The sequence below is a fragment of the Mesoplodon bidens genome (genome assembly GCF_964165515.1).
Source record: "Mesoplodon bidens genome assembly, chromosome: 8".
NCBI classification, from domain to species: domain Eukaryota; kingdom Metazoa; phylum Chordata; class Mammalia; order Artiodactyla; family Ziphiidae; genus Mesoplodon; species Mesoplodon bidens.
In genome coordinates, this window is record NC_138165.1 from 104,793,444 (window position 1) to 104,804,256 (window position 10,813).

The window sequence follows — 10,813 nt, forward strand, 5'->3', positions numbered from 1 at the left end:
CAAAGCCAGCAACACTGCAAGATTCTGTGCCTTTCTGCATACTCACATCTGTCTCCTGCTTCCACTGTTTTTTTTTTTTAATAAATTTATTTATTTGGCTGCGTTGGGTCTTTGTTGCTGTGCACGGGCTTTCTCTAGTTGCAGTGAGCGGGGGCTACTCTTCATTGCAGTGCTTGGGCTTCTCATTGCGGTGGCTTCTCTTGTTGCAGAGCACGGGCTCTAGGTGTGCACACTTCAGTAGTTGTGGCACATGGGCTCAGTAGTTGTGGCTCGCAGACCCTAGAGCACAGGCTCAGTAGTGTGGTGCACCAGCATAGTTGCTCCGCGGCATGTGGGATCTTCCCAGACTAGGGCCCGAACTTGTGTCCCCTGCTTTGGCGGATACTTAACCACTGCACCACCAGGGAAGTCCCGCCTGCTTCCACTTTTAAGGGCTCTTGGGATTACATTTGGCCTAGCAGTGGTAATTGGATTATTGGATAATCCAAATAATCTGCCTGTTTTAAGGTCAGCTGATCAACAATCTTAATGCCATCTGCAACCTTAATTCCCCTTTGCCATGTAAGGTAACATATTCACAGGGTCCAGAGATTAGGATGTGGACATCTTTGAAGGACCATTATGCTAGCTATCATAAATTTCCTTCTTTCTTCCTTTTCCCCTTCCTTTCTTGTTTCTGTTTTTTTTTTTTTGCACAAAAATCATATTCACATTATCAAATTTTGACTAAAAATAATTGAGAACATTATGAGAAAGTGAGGACATTTCTATGAAGCACCAGGCTTATGTGGTCCAAACGTTTTACTTTTGCTGATGGGAACATGAGCAAATGGATGGTTAGTATTCCCATGGCCTGACCTTCTCAGATATCACCCATTTCAACCAGGCGGTTCCTGGCAAATACCTTAAGTGCAGATGATCCATCTTGTTTGAAAAGAGGTCTGTAAGATTTCTAAATCATTTTTTCCCCCTCTGAAACCTTTTAGATTTATTGAGGTATGATTGATGAAGTATGGACTGTATATATTTAAATGTACAACTTGATGAGTTTCAGATAAGTCTGTGGAACCGTCACCTCCGTCAAATAACTCCAGAATTTTTCTGCGCCCTTTGAAAGCCAGTCCTCACCCCACTGCACACCACCCCAGGCAACCTCTCATCTGCTCTCTGTGAAGCTTCTCCTCTGGACCATGGGTACTTCACAACTAGAATGCCCACGAAAGCCTTTTCTTTTTTTCCCTCCCAGCTTTACTGAGGTATCATCGACACATAAAATTGTATATATTTAAAGTGTGCTATGTGATGATACACAGGTACATTGTGAAATGACTACCGCATCACAATCAAGTTAAGGAACACATCACTCCATCTAGTTACCTTTTCTTTATCTTTTCTTTCTTCTTTTTGGTCGCGAGAACACTTAAGATCTACTGTCTCAGCAGATTCCAAGTATACCTTACAGTATTGTTAACTGTAGTCACCATGCTGCCTTATATTAGGTCTCCAGAACTGACTCATCTCATAACTGAAAGTTTGTACCCTTTGACCAACATCTCCCCATCTCTCCCACCCCCTAGACCCTGACAACCACCATTCTACTCTGTTTCAATGAGTTCAACTTTTTTTTTTTTTTTTTTTTTTTTTAGATTCTACATATGACTGAGATCATAGAGTATTTGTCTTTCTCTGCCTGGCTTAATTCACTTACCATAATATCCTCCAGGTTCATCTGCGTCGTCACAAGTGGCAGAATTTCTTTCTTTTTTTATAGCTGAATAATATTCCATTGTGTATGTATCACATTTTCTTTATCCATTCGTCCATCAGTGGACACTTAGGCTGTTTCCATATTCTGGCTTTTGTAAATAATGCTGCAATGAACATGGGAGTGCAGATGTCTCTTCAAGACACTGATTTCATTTCCCATATACTCCCATGTATATATCCGAAGAAAATGAAAACCCCAATTCTAAAAGATACATGCACCCCAATGTTCATAGCAGCATTATTTAAAAAAACCAAGATATGGAAACAACCTAAGTGTCTATCAACAGATGAATGGATAAAGAAGATGTGGTATATATATATATACAATGGAATACTACTCAGGCATAAAAATGAATGAGATTTTGCCATTTGCAACAAAATGGATGAATCTGGAGAGTATTATGCTCAGTAAAATAAGTCAGACAGAGAAAGACAAATACTGTATGTTATCACTTATATGTGGAATCTAAAAAATAAAACGAATGCACATAGCAAAACAGAAACAGACTCATAGATATAGAGAACAAACTAGTGATTACTAGTGGGGGGTGGAGGGGCACAATAGGGGCAGGGGATTAAGAGGTACAGACTACTATGTATAAAATAAGCTACAAAGATATATTGTACAGCACAGGGAATATAGCCAATATTTTATAATAAATAAATAAATACCTTCCTTGGCCTCATCTTAAGCAATATTGTCCATAAAATCGTGGTTGTGATGTTCCAGTTATACATTTGTCTAATGCATATCAATAGAAAAGCGTATTAGTTTTAAGTTCATCAGCCTATGTTCTGCTTCGGGTTCCTGTAGCCTCACCCTTCGTCTCGCTGCCCGCACATACCTGTCTGACGGACATGCTGCAACAGAGCCCTTGTGTTTCCTGCAGGTCTAGTTCATGAGATTGCATGAGGAGCCCATTTGCTTTTCTAAAGGGGTGTTTGTAACAAGCAGGATGTAAGAGAAATCCCAGGCACTTCAGGATTTTCTTCCTGGTCTAGGACTTCCCCAGACTTCATCCCAAAGCACCTACAAAACTTCTCCTGCCTGCAGGGGTAATTACAAGCTTACATTTACCTTGGCTTCGAATTCAAAGAACCCATCAAGGGTGAAGCGATACATAGCAAGATTAGCAACATGTTCCTGTCCTTACATTAGTCTTCCAAGTTTGTTACATTTTTCTTTCTGATAAAAATAACCAATATCCTCATGTAGTAGCATATGCTTTCATAAAAGTACAAGGTCTAAAACTCCAGTTCCGCCACTAACTTGGAAATTAAACATTTTCTCACACATGTCCTGAAAGAAGTAATGCTTAGTTCATGGGGGTTGTATTATAGTTTTGTTGGCTAATATTATAAATTATTTAAAAACTTTTTTAATGAAATCAGTGATACTAGCAAATGATTATGGCTTTTTCTTGCACTTATAGGCTTTTCTTCTTTTATTTAATACCCATTTTCCTGAAAAGTGTCATGTAGATCAAATCTAATTTTAAATGCTGTCAGAGTATTCACTCATGGAAATGCAATGAATCCTTCCGAGGCTAGAAGAATCCTCATATACTGATGTGTTTATATATCAGTATATAAAGAGGAGTTAAATTTTATTTGCCATGAAACAGAGCACACTTGCAACTTATACTATTTTTAAAATATTTTGAGTGTTCAAAAATAGATCATTGGCATTAAACAAGCATGCTTAACATTCAGAAGTCAACTCCACATCATAATCTTTGAGAAGGTCATCAATAAATAGGACTAAGTCTGGATGAGAAAGACCTAACATTTTTTCTTGTCAGTCACGACCTCACTGTACCTTTATTTGCAGGAGCAAATGGTTGTGATGAAAGCAGTTGAAGACATGAGATGTGAATGCCCTAAATTTAAGAGGAAAGGAGTTTGGGAGAAGTACTTGAACCATGTCTCATTTGTGGGACAAATGTGTTACCTAGTAAAATTAGTACAAGCTATTGAAGAACAAAGTATGGATAGTTTAAGGGAGAATCAGTAAGCAGGTTCTTCTATTTTACATAGGAGGAAGATGGTTCTCTTTTCTATGATCATTTTTGGTGGATTTCTTATACTACTACCCTGTACCTTTAAGCTGGACAGATAAACCTAGGAAACCCATTAGCCAGAGATGAATCAGAATGGGCTGCAGCTATTGTAGCAATGATCTTGGACCTCTTTGCTCCATCTTGCCCTTGACTTGGACTTTCCTGCTGACTCTTGCTCATGTTGACCTGGCCTTGTGTCTCAAGTCTCCAGTTTTCTCTTCACCTTGAGAACACATTGAACTTCCAGGGCTCTTTCGGAGACACTGGTGGATCTTCCAGCCCCAGACCAGTCCCCCAGCTGGACCTACCCTGGCTCCTCTGCCAGAGAGGATCAGATGATTTCACTGTATTGTGAAGGCCAAAGGCCAGCGTTAGGAAACTCTTAGGACTGTGTAACCAGTGGTTATGAAAACCCAGGAGATGTCCTCTTCCTGGTTGCAAAGCAGCAGAGCATGCGTGGCAGAAGCTGAGAGCATCCAGAGCTTAGGCAACCAGGTGGTGAGGTCAGACCCGAGCTGGAAACCCCGATCCTCCCCTCTGTTCTGTGGAGCCTGTGCGTTCACCCTCAAGTGGGTATGCTGGCAGAACTACATCAAAGGGATACTGAAAGCAGTAAATAAGACAATGCATGGAAAGCACCGTGTTGGCACAGTGCTTGGCATATAATTAGGAGACTTGTTTCTAACGTTGTGTTAATGGTGTCATTGAAACCCATGCCACCTCTGAGAGAAAACTGCCTTCCAGCAGAGGCCTTTGGAGAGGCAGCATAAATTAGTGGTTCAGAGCATACACCCTGGAGCCTCATTGCCTGGATTCAAATCCCAACTTTCATCACTTATTTCACCTTTAATGAGGTTACTTAGCATCTCTGCATCTCAGTGTGATCTTCTGTAAAATGGGAACATGAAGAAAAAGAGGAGGAGGAAGAGATTAACCCTTTGAATTGTGGTGAGGTATTAAATGACAGACTAGATGAAGTCAATCACCATGCCTCCCAGTGTGATGCACTAAGCACACAGCATCCCTTCTGTGAGACTCTTGACAAAAAAAATCCATAACCTACATCTAATTGTGAGGATGCATCAGACAAACCTGAATTAAGGGATATTCTAAAAAATAACAGGGCCTGTACTCTTCAAGAAGGTCAGCGTCATGAAAGATAAATGAAGATTCAGGAACGGTCCAGGGTAAAAGAGGTGAGAGAGACCATGACAACTTAATGCAGCATGTGATGCTTGGATTGCTTTTACCAATTGGAGTGGGACAGCGGGCCAAATTTGATTCAGGGCCAGAGATTAGGGAACTGTATTATAACTTTGTTAAACTTTTTATTTTGAAAAAATTTACTGTGGTAATGTAAGCGAATGTCCTTGTTTTTAGGAAATGCTCCCTGAAGTATTTAGGAGTAAAGAAGAATTTAGAAAGTATGTAAGTCCTTAGAACAATGCCTGGCACGTAGCACATAGCATGTTATTTTCTAACTGAATTTTTTTGGTGCCGAATTCCATGTAGTATCAAACAGTGCTCTTGTGACCTTCATTAACAGTGTTGCAGGAAACTGTGGCTAATCTCACTGCTTTTTCTTTTCCTGTTTCCCAGCCTTTGGTTTCAGATCTTAGGCAGTCCTGGAAAATACAGGAAAGCTACAAGGAGTCTCCTCTGCTCAGATGTAATATCTCTCAGTTCCCCTGGGTTCCTCCTGCCCTCTCTACCTCTCATATGCCTCTTTTACGAGCCTCATTGTACATTCAGATTGTGGAAGGTGAGCCCACCTGTGCCCCTGGAGCAGGATGGGGTGAATCAGAGCAGGAGAGCAACGTGCTCAGCGGAGAGGGGTGAACATTTGCAGAAAAAAGCGTCCCCCAGAATTGTTCTTTAAGTACTTTACTGTGGTCTCCTCTCCCCTTGTGGGGTGAGATAATCAGGTGGAATATGGGGGAGGGTGTTTAAATAAAGATGTCGACCTAAGCCATGTGCTTGTTTCCAATTCATTGTGTGAATAGTTCCATGGGTACAAAGATGGCCAGACGAGGGAGCTGTCTTTCAAAACTCTTGTCATGAATGGTTGGTTCAATCCCGAACCCAGCTCTCAATGGCTTTTGCCTTGGGGTGAGTAGACTGAATGACAGGGGTTACCTTGGTTACTTAGCTGCTCTTACATGAAACATGGTTAGCCGGGCTTCACTGTATTTGAGGCCAGCATCGTATTGGATGTGTAACTAGCCTGGGGTCATACTCACTTGAATGAGAGTGGGGTCTTTAGGATACATGGGGTTAAAAAAAAAAAAGGAAAAATAAAACCCCACACCATCAAACGCACTTCATGTGGTTTCAAACCTCCATGTGTTACCAAAAGTGGGGTCCGGCTGCTTACCACTCAAAAGCCAGTACTCGGGAGAAGAGGTTGGTGGAAAGGAAAGTTTGCTTCATTTCGGAGGCCGACAACTGGGGGAGTTGGCCTTTGGACATGAGTCCGCCCTCTCCCCTAGTTGCCAGACTCTGAAATAAGGCAAACTTTCCTTTCCACCAGGCTTGCTCCCGAGTATTAGTTTTTGAGTGGTGAGCAGCCAGACCCCATTTTCGGTAACACATGGAGAGAGGTTTGTCAATGTGAAGGATGAAACAATGGTCTGGCCCACCTCAATTTGGATATATCTGAGAGGAGTGAGGGGGACATTGTTCCTAGAAGTTGTGTTGGCTGCAAAAATAGGAGGATGTTCTTCCTGGGTATCAGGACTGTCTGTCAGGATGACTTGAGGCAATGCCTTCCAGAGATTGAGATGGGAACGCTGGTGATTTTCAGCTGTGCAGTGACTAGCAATGGCTAACACTGAGTCTCTTTCATGCATTACAAAATATTATTGAGCTCCTACAAGGTGCCTGACACTGTTTCTAGGTGCTGACAAATCAGTAATAAACACATGCATCACCAATTCTTGTTTAGTCCTTTGAATAGCCAAGGAGAAAGTCTCAGTTAGGAGTAAAAAGGTCTTTAACACCTCTCTCTAATTTATTAAGGGCGAGAGCAGGCTGCAGGCTTAGTAGTCATCCTGCAGTAGCCCTATCAAGCTGGAATTAATAACCTTGTTTGTTTTCATTTATTTATTTATGGCTTCCTTTATTTATGCACTTATTTAACAAGAGTTACTGAGAACTTACACTGTGCCAGTTTAGTTTCAGGTGATGCAGAATGCTACCCTGGGCAAAGTCAACAGGAGCCTCTGCACTCATGGAGCCTATATTCTAGGGGAGAATACAATATGCAATATTTCAGGTGGTGACAAGTGTTATAAAGTAAAACAAAGGAGGCTGAGGGGAGCGAGGAGAGGGTTGCATTGTTCTTTTATATGTTTAGGTTGGTCTTGGCAAGGGGTAGACTAGTTTTCCATTTACACTAATGCTATGACACTTCCTTTGAAAATAAAATTTAAGTTAAAAGACAAATTCATTTAAAGAAAATTGTAAGTAGATCATCGTTCAGCAAGATGGTAGGCAAATAACTGACATTTGGAACGTGTTACTTTAAGGCAGTGGTTTCAAGCATTGGCTGAATGTTAGAATCACCTGGGAGTTTTAAAAAATTCCAGATGGTCAAACCACACTCCAGACTAATTGGATCAGACAATTAGCCAGGGAACTGCCCATCACCCAACCCACAGTGAGGTTATTTTCTGGAGAAATTGAACTAGATGTGGGTGCAGGCAGGACAGAAAGTGGGGCTGCGGCAGAGAGCGGGAAGGGGTGCATTCTGCTTTGCTCACTGAACGGTGAGACGCCCCAGCACCTTTCACCCGCTCTGCCCCCCAAGACACCAGCGGTCTGGATCATATTTCTCAAACAGGAGACAGGACGAAACTTCCTTTGGAGAAACTGAATGGGCCCAAGAAGAATAATTTGCAAAAAATGATGTTTGGGGGGTACCCGATGAAGAAGTTGGCTTTCTACCCAATCACGACCGGTAAAACACACCCTTTGGCACATCCTTTCCTGCCCACGAACGCAGAGCTTCTAATCAGCTTTCCAACAAAGGGCTACAGGAAGGAAGTGAAATCTACGCACGCTAAGTTAACGGAGATTGAAGAAGTTGGTTACAGCAGTGGAACTGGAGGGACGGTCCCATCATGAATCAAGTAGGTCACACGGCAGTGTGGCTGGTAGGTGGTGCCACTCAACTGGTCGACCCCTGGTGTGTGCTGGATAGTGAGGGTAATCACCACGCTACGTACTCTGTTAACGCAATCCTCACACCACCTCCATAATGGAGATGCTTTTATTCCCCCAATTATAGGTGAGTAAACAGGGGCACGAACAAGTTAAGGAACTTGCCAGGTACACACAGCTTGGGATTTGGATCAAGGGAGTTTGGCTCCAGAGTCCCTGCACTTCACCACTACGTCACGCAGCCTCCGGTTGCGTATATATTTCTAGACAAAAACAAAACAAAACAAAACTCAGGGATGCACCCCCTGGTTCCTGCAGGCTACAGCTGCCTTGAAGAACAGGCATTCCAACTCCCTAACTGGCTGTTTAAAGACCTTGATCTGAGCCCAGCTCACTTTTCTGGTGTCACCTCCTACTACATCTCTGTGCCATCAGTGATCCAGGCAAAGTGGATTTTCCTCAGTTCATGCCTCCGTGTTTCCATGTGCTTTTTCCTTCCTTAGCCTGGAATCCCTTCTAATTCTTTATTTTATTTATTTATTTATTTATTTATTGGCGGTACGGGGGCCTCTCACTGTTGTGGCCTCTCCCGTTATGGAGCACACGCTCTGGACACTCAGGCTCAGCGGCCATGGCTCACTGGCCCAGCCTCTCCACGGCATGTGGGATCTTCCCGGACCGGGGCTCGAACCCGTGTCCCCTGCATCAGCAGGCGGACTCTCAACCACTGCACCACCAGGGAAGCCCTAATTCTTTACTCTTTTTCCTGACTCCACTCAACCTAGTTCCTTCAGATCCAAATGACCAGGACCTGTTCTGTGTGCCCACGGGTTTGTACACCTCTGGTCCTCTGGAGGGCACCTCTGCCGTTGCCACCTGCCCAGCGTCTGTTCTTCCTTCTCCTGCCATCAGCAGCCTGGTGTTCCCTTGGGGGGCTGTTGCCGGTGAGAGTTCTGCTGCACTTCCAGGATCCAGGCCCAGCCTATTGGGGCATTCTTTCTCTCTGATCATAGAAATTGGTTTAGGAATGAACTTGTGACCCAAACCAAGCCAATCACCCCCAATCCCAGCACTTTGTTTAGAAAGAGGTGGTCTCTGCTGGACTCATGGAGCTGGTAGGACCCAAGCCTCACACTACTCGGGGAAACTTTTCCTAACTTGTGGAATTATTGGGGAATGCGTGTGTACATGACTTAAGGTTAAAGTCCGCACAAAGAGAACAGAGTCAAGAGTTGAGAAACAAAGAAAAGATGCCCTCATTTGAGCAGCTGGGCCCAGCCATGCTTTCCAGAATCTTCTGTGTTTTTCTATTACATGAACCACTTGTGCTCTTGAGCCAGTTTGAGTTGAGACCCATGCCTTGCAAGTTCGAGGATCCTGACTCACACGTGGCCTGTGTGCCTTGCAGTGATTGATTCCGTGGCTCTCCTGTGTGGTGGATTCCAGGTGGCCCCAGGCACAGAGTGGGCCTTTCTAAGGCACGAGGAAAGCTTGGATGAGTCAGAAGCTCTCCTCTCTTTGCTGATCTTGTCCTGCTTCTTCTGTGGAAGTCAAACTTCCTCTAATTGCCGACAGCAAAACAGTTGCCGAGGGAAAACATTTTTTACTTGTTCAGTCCAGAATCATGGCTTCTCTGCTCCCCTTTTCTTTGAAAAACTCTGTTTTGGGGATTAGAAGGGTGTACTCCCGTCAGGAAGTTTGCCTCAGGGCATTTTAAACAGCATCACAGATCAGCAAAATGTCCTCTCTATGTTCTGTTTAAATTTAACGGAGAACCCAAAGGTGTGAAAAACGTAGAGGGGATGAGACTTGCAAGGAAAGTTTCTTGAACTGTGGAGAAGAAGAAAGGAAAGGAAGTCTCAGCACCAAGACCTGAGGTTCAGAATTGAAATGACACCTGTGAACAGGGACAGTCCAGGGCAAAGTTACCAAGCAAATGTCTTTGGAGCCCACCGGTTCTCAATGCAGTGGCCCAGCTCTCCCTTCCCCCTTTTCCCCTCCAGAACAGAGAACTGAGGGGATGAGGCCCAGGGCAGGTGTTTTGATATCAGATGAGTGTATCAGGAGCATGGAATGCTGCTGGGAGCCATGGAGGACTCACAGCTAGGGAAGCCTCAAGGCCAGGAAAGCCTGAGCTGCAGGGAGTGGGTGAGATAAAGGGGCTACCGTGCCAGGAGCACTCAGCCTGAGGTTCCTGCGATCAGAAGCTCCAGAGTGAGCCAGGTCCTGAGACTGAGAACTTGGTACCGTTTGCCCTTCTGAAGTAGTTCTTCATACATTGGGAAGATAATACTAAATTATGAGTCTCAAGGGCACATCTGTCCCAGACTGCCTTCTAGTTCATTTTGGGGACAGCAAGGCTAGTATTCAGCTAATAATCCCACTATGGCCATATAGGGAATTAAAATGCTGGCATATTTCTATCATGGTTGACAAATAGGAAAACCAGCTGCTTCCTGGCCCTTCACTACAACATTCCTCCCCCCACCCCGCCTCAAGGTAGGTAACCTTGTCTTATCAGATATGACATATTTTGAAAAGCACTCCTGGGATACCTAAGCTTGCTACACAAATTAGCTATTATTCATTATCCTGCATTTAGACATTTAAAAGTACTGAGTTAGACCATTTGCTACAAATCCACAAGTTTTGAGCATCTGCTGTGTGTTAAGGTCCTGGTGAGATCTGCATGCTGGACTAGACAAGGCAGGAGAGGCCCATGTACCCTCACATGGACACCCTGCACCCCACAAAAGCCCGGCTGCTTGCATGCCTCAGTCTTCTGCATCCCGCAGTGAGGACAAGCAAGAAAGGGGAAGGCAAAA